The sequence below is a fragment of the Gavialis gangeticus genome, unplaced genomic scaffold (assembly GCF_001723915.1).
Source record: "Gavialis gangeticus isolate Ggan-Ray unplaced genomic scaffold, GavGan_comp1, whole genome shotgun sequence".
Taxonomy (NCBI): domain Eukaryota; kingdom Metazoa; phylum Chordata; order Crocodylia; family Gavialidae; genus Gavialis; species Gavialis gangeticus.
The window spans coordinates 154350150-154361272 of record NW_017729022.1 but is presented as its reverse complement, the minus strand read 5'-3'; the positions used below and the strand labels follow the sequence as shown (position 1 = coordinate 154361272).

General features: G+C 40.6%; 1 protein-coding gene across 4 annotated transcripts in view; it reads right to left on the bottom strand.

Annotated features, from left to right (window-relative positions):
• The window catches only part of THADA (THADA, armadillo repeat containing), a 368709-nt gene that overhangs the window by 16002 nt on the left and 341584 nt on the right, over positions 1–11123 (bottom strand). The gene's annotated exons all lie outside the window — the stretch shown is intronic.

Sequence of the window (11123 nt, the reverse complement as noted above, 5' to 3'; positions counted from 1 at the left end):
CATTCTACATCAGGGGAATGTTAGACTGTCATAAAGTTAGAATTGTTTCAAAGCAGTCACAGGTTTAAGGTTTAATGCCACTGCAGACCTGCACAACTGTGACTTCCCATGAGAGGGCCTGGAGAGCAGGGGTGTAGGTAGAAGTGAGGACTCCATCCTTCCGGTGGGGAGGGAAAGGAGGAAGTAGGGTGACACGTAGCTCAGAGGTGGAGAATCTACCATCAGGTCTGGGGCTCCCCTCATTCTGCGGCCAGCAGGATCCAGCTAGAGTCATGAGTAGGAGGGGAAAAATCTTGAAAAAAAACGGTTTGAAGTGAACCAGCAGAAGTAAAGAAAACTAAGGAGTGAATAATAGAATAAAAGAATAATAAAAAAGACCCAAATCTTGCATGTGTTTTACTGAATTGGGATTAGTTTTTGGAAGTGGGGTGGAGGGGAGTTGGGTTAGCACTCACACCAGGTCAGAGCTGACACCCAGCAGGCTTGCTGTATGCATGCTACCCTGGGACAGAGCTGAGACCCACCTGGTGGTTTCCATTCTCAGGCTAATTCTCTTCATGGAGGCAGGTAGTAGGATTGCTGTTGTTGTTTGCATGGGGATGCTACAGCAAGCAGCAAACAGGTGAGTTGCACCTAAGTGCTCAGAGTGGACAGGGTATGCTGGGTTGCAACTCCTGAGGGAGGGACTGTTGGCTTGCCACAAGCAGCACCCTTCCCTTTGGGCAGTAGAGCTCAGAAGGGTTGCCAGTTCACAGACAAAGGCATGGGAAGGCTAGGGAATGGTGCATCCTGGGATGCTGGAGGAATGAAAATAGTGTGTTTTGTCTCCCTGAAGCTGACTAACAATACCCTGGAAAGACCTGGATAAAATGGATCAAAGAAAACCCTTACCTGAACTGGCATAACTTTAAAACATTTAGAGGATACTTAGCATGGATGAACACCTTTAATGGGTGAATGCTCCCATTTTAAGTGCCTTTATGATGGTTTAAGGTAGCTTGTAATACCACCCTAAGATTTCCAGGTAAACAAATGTCAATAATAATAATAAACATTACATGGAGTTGATCCATGATTTAATATTTGTAAAACGTTCTGAAGATGGAAAGTGATATCTCAGCGTTAACTATTCTTTTACTTTTCTTAAATTTCTGTTCCCTTAAAAAAGCAATAAAATAGATTTTATAAGCATATATAATGAGAAAGATTACATTTTTCTCTGTATGTATCTATATATATAAAACACATACATACAGAGGTTTTTACTGAAGTACTGAATGGTTAATGGAAGCTACTTCACGTACTATGGTTTATCTACAGACAAACATCACTGATGATTACTATTAGTCTTACACTGTATATTACTTGACGTGCTCATAACACAGAAAAACATTTAAGTAGAGGTCTAATACAGACGAGTCAATGGTCCAGTGTTATGAGCTCCTCAAACTGTAAATAACAATATTGTTCTTAACTAGTTATCTGTATCATTTGAATTACTTTATACTTCTAGAAGTCATTCAGCAGATTAGTATTAATGGAGAATAAAGCAGCAGAAATTGAATCCAAAGATTCAGTTTGCAAGGAGCTACTAATGAACATGACAAAAAATATAAGTGCTCCATTAAGGGCAGGATATATAGGCTCATTCACAGTAGCAATGTTGAAATGATCGCTTGTCAGTTACTGAAGTTCTAGGACATATACACTTTATGACAGGTAAAAATGTCAGTCATGAGTAAGATAAGTAACTTGTTAAATAAAAGTCATTTTAGTGACTGAACTACAGTCACAAACTAGTAGTTATTTGTTTCTTGCTAGTCCTTTAAACTAGTAGTTCCTACTAGTTCCTTAAACAAATAGTTGCAAGAAAAAGCATATGGATTAATACTCCCCTCTCCCGCCCCAAAATTACAGAAAAGAAAAGAAAAATCTGGTACTGGATGCTTTTCCATTTTCAGGAAATAGATGTTCATAAAGTGTTTTGAATCTTCTTTATAAATCCAAGCCTGGAAGAACTAGACCTCCCACATACATACTCATATACCACAAGACCTTTGATCATGCCAGATGTAAACATTCTCTTGGTAGCCTGTCTTCAAAATATACAACTCTTAACCTTTTTATTATATAATGAATTGAAAGAAAATTGAAAGAAAATACTAAGAGTATACTGGAATGGAATATAAGCACTAAAAATGAAAAAAAGACAAGCAAAATAAAAAGTGGGACACAGATCATGAGAAAAAAAGATTACAAAATAAGCTTCCATATCTAGGGACCTACCTAAATCACAGCAAGATGAAGGGATTTTTGCGAGCCGCTCACAGGGCGCAGAGCTGATTTTGCTGTCTTTTTGCGGCTGACTGGCTGAGGGTCCTGGGGGCCCAGCCCCTCAACACTTATTGGCCAAAAGACCAATTACTCATCTTCAGACTGCAATATTGCTGCAGCATTGCATCTGGCTTCTTAAAGATGGTGCCAAAACCCTTCTTGTATGTGCATGTGCATTACAAAACATGAAAAGTCTTTAAATGAAAGAAATTCCATTGAGAATTGCATGTGGTTGTACAGGCAAGGAGATAAGGCTGCCCTTCTTGTGCTTTTTCTTGTAATTGTTAGTTCAAGACACAGAAGGTTCTCAGCCTTAGAAATGGCTTTAATAAGAAGACACTTATCTTGGTGTAGGGCAGCTCCTGGTGACATCTTAATGAGCCTCTATTAACACCCCTTGTCTACTCAGAGTCTCTCTCCCCCTTTTGTGTTCTCATCTGCCATGCCTTTATATAATAAATTGATGGGGTGGCTGTCCTAAAGGTGAAGACAGCCTTGTCTAGTCCATGGCCTCCTTGGCATTATCCCACTTTTACTCTAGCTTCACCCTCTAGCTTGGAGCCCACTGCCCAGGACTGCAAGCTTCTGGCTCAGCTTTGTTTTCATCCTTGTGACTATGGGTCCTAGCCCCTGTAAGACCTTTACACAGGCCTTTAGACCATGGGTGCTGCTTTCATGTGCTCTAACCCTGGCCCTCACGGGCTCTGTACTTATACCCAGTCTCTATTTTTTGTCCTCTTAACATAGCCCTAGTTTGGCCTCTAGGCTCTCCCCTATTGAGCTCTGCTCACTGTAGCTCCTATGGCCAGACTGCCTCTCTTCTCTGGTCTGAGGTTTGGGCTTATAAAGTCTCTTCTGGGTCACCTGACCTTCCATTTCTGCACCTGAGCCATCAGGCATTGCCTGCACCTTGGCTCCATGGCCATCTTATCTCAAGTTTCTCTGCCTGTTAGTTTGGCTCCAGCAACACAAAGAAAGTGTAAGTAGAAAAGGAAAACAACAAAAAGAAAGGAACGAGCTAAGCGAAGGCCACCCCAAGACCCTTTCCGTCTTCTAGCAATGGGGTAGAGGCCCCGTTACACTTGGTCAAGACTGACATTGTTGCATGTTGTCTTATATATGTGATAAAAGTTTCCAGCTGCACAAATACACCCTGAAAACCTAAGAGCAGAAGATTTGCCAGCATTTTCAGGTAAAGTATAGGCAGAGAAACATCAAATATGTACACCGGCAAAATATGAAAAGAAAAATGCCCATATTACACAAAACAGCAGAGCGGGAAAACCAAGAAATGTCCTTAGACCTTATCCACTCGCCAGTCACTGCTTGTGGACATATCAAAGATTACAAAATACTCCAGATGGCTGGCACAAAATTGTTTGAAAACATGATAATTTTTTGTTCTCTGTAATTTCAAATTAATTTATAAATTAGGAATTTCCATTTTTTTAAATGTCCGTGTATGTAAAAACTAATTTATTAGCAGACTTTATATAGCATTTCTTAACAAGACAATTAGATCATTTCCATTCTCTAGAGAAATCCCTTTCCCCAAATTAGATACAACTAATTCATCTGGTTTCTATTTCATTGCCTAGATCTATATCTGATAGCTGTACTTTTTCAAGATAATATTTGAAAGTAGCTATTCCCTGACATCATACAAAAAGGTCAAAACACAACAGTATTACAAAACAATACGTCTGAAACTTATTGGAGGTATTTGTGTGTGCGCATGTATGTGTGCATACACATACAAATTTTACTAGTCTTGATTTACAGAAAACAGTTGTCCTACCCCAATTATGTTTTGGTTTTAACGGTTTTACATTTTACCAATATTAAAAGTAGTTTGACTCAGTCTGTCTGTCTGTCACACTGTCTGTCCAACCATCCCTCCTTAAGGCATATGTTTAAGCAAAATACATGGAGAATCTCATGGAAATTACATTTTTGCCTCTGATAACTTACAATATTTATCATCATCATCATCTTAGCACCATCATTATTCTAATTTTTATAAAAGTAACCATTTTAAGTTTATAACAGTAGAAAAATATGGTTTAATAAGGTCTGCTAATTGACATAATGAACTGTTGGTAAAATGAAAATGGAGATAAACACAGCTTAAAAGACAAACAGGATTAAATTAAATATATGTCTAAGACATTTCTTATTGTACTGTTTCATTTAAAGCTATTCATTTTTACTTCATGCCACTGTGAGTTTATTTAGTTCTACAAGTGAGAAACACTTCTTGCTAAGGACAAATTGAATTGCAGCTGGAATTTTAGACTTTAATAAAAAGTACAATTCTGAGTCCTATGATGTCATTTAAAAGAATTATTACTATAGCTGTCAAATACAGGCCAGCAACAAATACAGTTTACTAATTCCTACCTTAACACTGGTTTATAAGACTAGTGACTAGATCTTACTTCACAGCTCTATTCCATTTGTGCAGTTCAAGTGGAGAGAAGCTGCCATATTTCCCCAGTGAGGAGTCCTCAACAGATCATCATTTTGCATTACCACCATGATATCACTTTCTGCATCACTCACCACAGGGGTTGTTTTACATAAGGGATGGGATTGTTACAGTGACAGCTAGAACACTCTGCTCTGAATATCTCTGGGTGGTGGATGGTCTCTTGGGTTAATTAACGACAGTCAGAAATCCCTAGGCTGAATTGATTCAATCTTCGCAGGTTAGTCTAAATTGTGTAGACTGAACCAATAAGCAAGTGAGGCCAGAAGCTGGGGGGTGTTAGAGCAAGCCTCTCTGCTTGGCTGGAGGAGACAACTTGGGCTGAGACTAGCCCGTCCACCCTGCGATGGTGGGTGTGCAAGGCGGTGCAAAGCATCCTGGGATGCTGGGGGACTATGAGTTAACTTGAATCTGGAGAGCATCTGGGACAGAAGTTCAATAAACTGATTTAAACTAAATCAGCTGAGTCTGATTCTACATCCATCCAGGTTTATTTTAAACTGAATTTGGCCATTTTGAAAGCAGTTTATATGCTCTGGACTTCTGTTGTGTTACAGATTTGAACTGGTTTCCCATCACTTGTACCAATTTCATGTGCAACTTCTGTCCCTAGCTTTGGGGAACAATGCTAGCCATCAGATAGTGCTTTACTGACAGAGGTTTTCTGGTGCATTAGACTGAAAAGGGCTCTTAGCATGTACACTGCTCATATCCACATGGCTTACTGCACCTGTCCATATACTTAACCAGAAAAAATTACACTAGTAAAAGGGTAAGTTTGTTGAGGTAACTGTACAAGGGGCTTTTGCTAGCACAGCTCCATCAGTCACAGAACTCCTTTCAGACCCCTGATTGACACACTATGCTGAAAAACATGTGTAGAGTAGATAAATCTAGTTAGTTAGTGACACCAGAGCTGATTTAGAAGCAGTGTGAGGACTGGGATATCAAATCAGTTCCCCTTCTGGTCTCTTATTAGCTATGATTTGGAAAATGAGGAACAGACGACGATCTGGCCTCAAGAACAGAGGAAGAAAGGTCTATTTCTTGTGTATCACCTGCAAACAATATGATAAACTAGTAATGCGTAGTCTGAGGATATTTACAGTACAAGTTTTATTTTTTATTTAAAAGAATATAAAAAAAGATGTTTACCAAAATATATATTATACACATTGATTATATTGCCTTTTTCACTCTTATACATTGCTTCACTTCTTGAACTGCAATTGATTTGATGCAGGGATTTGTCTTCCTGTATTCAGAGTCCTTTGACTCTGGTGGACTCTGTGGATGGTACTACAATACAAACGATGTTTAAACGTATTTGCAGGCCACCTTCCTGTAAGTCAGTAGCCTTCAACTGGGGTTCTGTGAGACCTTTCCAGGGATGTCACGACATGGGTGCCACCACAGCCAAGCTGAAATACTTTATGTGCCTCCTGTGGAGGCAGACTGGGAAGTAGGTGCAGCCAGAGTCCGCACTTTTGCCACAATCCTTCCTGGTCCACCCTCACATACCTCCCGTGGAAAAAGAGGCACGCAGGGTAGGTGAGACTGTCTCACACCCTCTGTTTCCAGGAGAAGCATGCAGGGTTGGACTGGAAGGGGCTGTGGCAAAAGCATGCCAGCCATAGCCAAGCGCACTGCCTAGACAGCAGTGCAAACCAATTTCAAAGCCAAATCAAGGCTTTTGTAGCCCCGAACTTAGTGCCAGCTGTGAAAGGGTTAATGCAGTACAGAGCGAGTGAGGTAGGTGCCTGAGCTCATGCTGCTGCATGTAAAACTCAGCCCAGCCTCTTCAATCCCCCTTCTCCTAGACTCAGCACAACCCCCTTCCTACTCCTTGACCTATTCTCTCTTCCCAACCCAGAAACACAGAAACAACTGTCTAATGTCTCTGGGATGCTGGGTTACTCCTATGTTTGGCATTAGGGTCTGGCATGCTTCCTTGGAAGTGGTATGAACACCACCAATAGTTTTTAGTTTTTCCCTCCTTTTATTATATCTGTATCTGTGACAACAAATGGACACAGGATAAAGTCCTAAAAACATTGTATTCTGATAAAATGTTTGCTATATAATGCAGTGTTTCTCAAGTGGGGTGCCATGACATTAAGAAAAGTTATAGAGGAGTAGTGCCTTGAGCCTGAAAAGGCTGAGAACCACTGCTGCATGCACTTAAGGATGTGCTTGATTTTATGCACTGGTGAATAATTCCTTTGCTCTCAGTGGATTTACTTATACTGCGAGCAAAGTTAATCATTTGTAAAAGTCTTCCTATGGGGGAACAGGGCCGTCGAGGCTGCAGTCATACTTAGAAATATGAAACCTACCAAAAGAATCAGGATTTAATTGCAACTAATTGTACATTTTATTTTCTAATTACTTTTATCCTAAACACATAGAGATGTGAAATTCCTTAGGGTTACACGAGCACTGACCCTTGCACGCGTGAGATTAAACAGGTATCAATGGAACTGCCACGGAGAGTAAAATAGTAGATTCTGATCCAGGGATCCAAACCAAAGTAGACTTCATCTTTCATAGTTTCATAGTTTCTAGGGTCGGAAGGGACCTGAGCAGATCATCTAGTCCGACCCCCTGCCATGGCAGGAAAGAGTACTGGGGTCAAACGACCCCAGCAAGGTGTTCATCCAGCCTCCTCTTAAAAACCCCCAGGGTAGGAGCCTGCACCACTTCTCTTGGAAGTTGGTTCCAGACCCTAGCCGCCCTGACCGTGAAGTCGCGCCTCCTGATGTCTAACTTAAACCTACCCTCTGCCAGCTTGTGACCGTTATTCCTGGTCACTTCATTTATAAATTTTAATCTCACAGAAAACATCATTTGTTTGTAAAACTGTAATTATGTTTGTCTAAGCACATTTTCTCATGCTATTAATGGGCAAAATGAACATACTCACACTTGTCTGAAAAGAATTTTTACTCCAATTTGTAATTAGTAACAGCTGAGATTACAATGCCAAAAACAGATTAGAAAGAAAAACATTTTGTTGATTCCCTCACTTTATCTGTTCACTTGACTCATTTGACATCACTTACTGGATAATCAGTTTCATTGCTCCTCTACATAATTAATTATTCTCTATGGGTATAGAGAATAACAACAGGGAACAGGGAAGTAGTTTAAAAGGTTAAAAAAAACAACTCAACTGCAAAACCACAAAAGCTGCAATGGGATGTGGGGACAGGAACATTACCTGAAAGCCATCTTTAACTCTTCTGGGTTTTTTTTTTAATTGATTCCATGTCAAGTTAAAGCAGTCCCTTTATTTTTAACTCTTTTCTTAAGAAAAATGGGGAAATTAGGGCCATAAAGTAACCACAGCCTCTACTTTATATTATAAAGGTAAATGCAATAAAATATAGTTTTTAGACAAGATGATTTTATTTCTCATTAATTGTAGATTTATTCTTGTTATAGATCTGCAAATAATAGTGAGCAATTATTGAAAGCACTGTGCAAAATCAACTAGGCTTTTAACAGTCTAATCTTTCTGGATAAATCAATACAGGGTGTATATAAGAATACACAAAAGATATCAGGTCAGTTTCCCAGCACAGAGAGAGGATACTTCAGCCTCATTATATTCAAATTGCCTGACCATACATATGAATAAGCTAATAGCATCAGATGGGGTTATTAGTCTAATCACCACCCCCAGAAAAGACCTGATTATATGCTACTGACTCGGGGAAAAATCCTTTTGGCCTCTGTGAAGAAAACCAAATCCAGCAGTGTCTTTTAGAGGAGTTCACCTCTAAAGCAATACATTTGTTCTCAAAACCTACTACTTCCTGCTTTCTAACTTCTCTAGCAGTTTGCAAAAGAGTAATATTTATTTATAGCAGAATAGCAGTAAAGGCCATACACCATCTAAACATACTGAGAGAAGGTTCCTGCCTTAAGAAATTTCCAGTCTGCATAGACAGGAAAGATGAAAGAAAAGGTTGCAGCATCTACTGGGTATGTCCTGGTCTATTTAGCTCAGAAGATAACAAAAAAACCTGGTAAAGCAGATCCTCACAAGTAGGTAAAAGTATAGATTCTCACTTACCTCAGCTCAGCAAATGTAAATGTTGAAATGAGCAAAAATTAAAACAAAATGAAAGGAATGAGAGAAAAAATAAAACATAGGGATAGTACTGGAAGGATGGTGCCTCTGGGGGTAACAAGGAACAGTGGTCACTAACTGACAGAGAGCAGATTTAGGCTCAGTATCAGGAAAAACTTCTTTTCAGTAAGGGTGGCCAAAATGTGGAGTGGGCTCCCAAGGGAGGTGGTGCTCTCCCCTACCTTGGGGGTCTTCAAGAGAAGGCTGGATAGGCATCTGGCTGGGGTCATCTAACCCCAGCACTCTTTCCTGCCTAGGCAGGGGGTCGGACTCAATGATCTGTTGAGGTCCCTTCTCACCGTAGTATCTATGAATCTATGATGAAATCTTTTTAGTAAAATAAGTATTAAAGACAGCTAAGATCTTGCTACTATATGCCTGTAATCAGGACACCTTATGGGGGACAGGCCACAGCAGTTATGAAAAAAAGGAAAGAAAAACTGAAAAGCTGCTCAATGGAATTTTTTTTTTAAATTTGGACTCTAAACATTCTTTAGTTCAGTACATTCAATTTACTTTTACAGTAATTACAATTTACAGTAAATTCAATTCCACTTGGAGATAGGGACCACTCTGTTTGGAGAGTGAAACGTCTCAAAATTTTAGAGCTTGAAGCAACCATATGTTGTCATTGTCTGAGGCATCTATATGTGTTTTAACATTTTAATTTTTAAAGTGATAGCTAGTTACTACAAAAAAAATCCTAAATTCTTGTTGGCAAGTCTCATTATTGCCAAAATGAAGTCCCAAGTATTTGTCATTATCCTGCCTCAGCATAAAGGAAAATAATACCCCTACCTTCAGTATCCCTATCATCAATATTTTCTATTATTTAACGACATTCAAAACTGAAAGGCACTTAAACACCTGCTTAGCATTAAAATATACTTGGTGCAAGGAAGAAGCAGAGGAAGGAAGAAATTGCTCTTCCATACACTCACTGCTACCCCTCCTTTCCACTAGTAGCCAGCATCCTCCTTTTGCTTTCTTCAACTACTCTTTTGGATTTCTCATGCACCCATTGCTGCCCCCCTTTTACTCATCCTCTCCTTCAGAGAGCCAGCTTTAAGTCGGACGGAATTAGACGTTCTAGTTAAGAAGAGGAACATTTAGACTGGAAAAACCAAACCCAGGAAAATCTTCCTGTCTATGAGACAGTGGTGATGGGTGCAGTTTGTGATGGTTGAGGGAGCACTGTTTGCAGCACTAAGGCTAAGTATTTTGCCAGTGCTCTGTATCCGCATTGACACTGTAATTGCAGAGCTGTCCGTATAAACAGTGGTTAGATTTGCTTGAAGCAAGACTGATCTAAACTAGAGATGCCACTGCTGGTGACACCATTTCTGAATGTGGATGAAAAGTATGTTAAAGTGTGCTGCAGGGCTATGCAAAATTGCCGTATATCCCTAGAGAAGACAAGACCTTTAAGAGATTCAGGGGAAGGGAGGGAATGGGACATGATAGGGAGTGGAAGCCGTCACATTTGAATAATATTTAAAACAAGGAAAGTGCAGGAATTCAATGCAAGGGGCTGCACATAAATTATAATATTAGTGTAATTGGGTGACTGTAAGTATTTATTGCTGCTTTAACAAAAATAAAACTTTTAGAGTAGGATGCTGGCTCTCCTTAGTTTCCTACTACCAGAATAAAACATCACCAGCTTTCTGAAAGATGCCCACGTCCTGTATGTACTGAAACTGAAGATTATATTTCCACCCCCCCATTCAACACAGTGGGGGAACCCACAGTTGTGGATTCAGATATCATTCTGGGGCAGGCAGCTGTTGAGGCTTTGGAGCCAGAGCTCAAACTGTCACTGCTACCTGCCCCAGGCCAGGATAGTTCATGTGATGGGGGAAGAGCAGGGTAGACTATGTAGTGGTGGGGGAGGGAGAACAGTGGAGGGCAGCATGGGAGCACAGTGGAGACCATGCCATGAAGAGCCTGGGGAGAGTGCGGAGGAGACTATGCAGTGGCTGGGGAACTGCTGTGGCTCTGGCCCTGACAGGCTTGAGCTGCAGCTGCTGCTAGCGTCTGGCCAGGCCAGGGCCAGAGCTACCATGTGCTCTGTGCCCCTGGCTAGACCTAGAGCCAGAGCTGCCTGTTACATGGGATAAGTTTTGGCTGGGGGGAGATAGGGGGCAGGAGGGGGACGGGTACTGG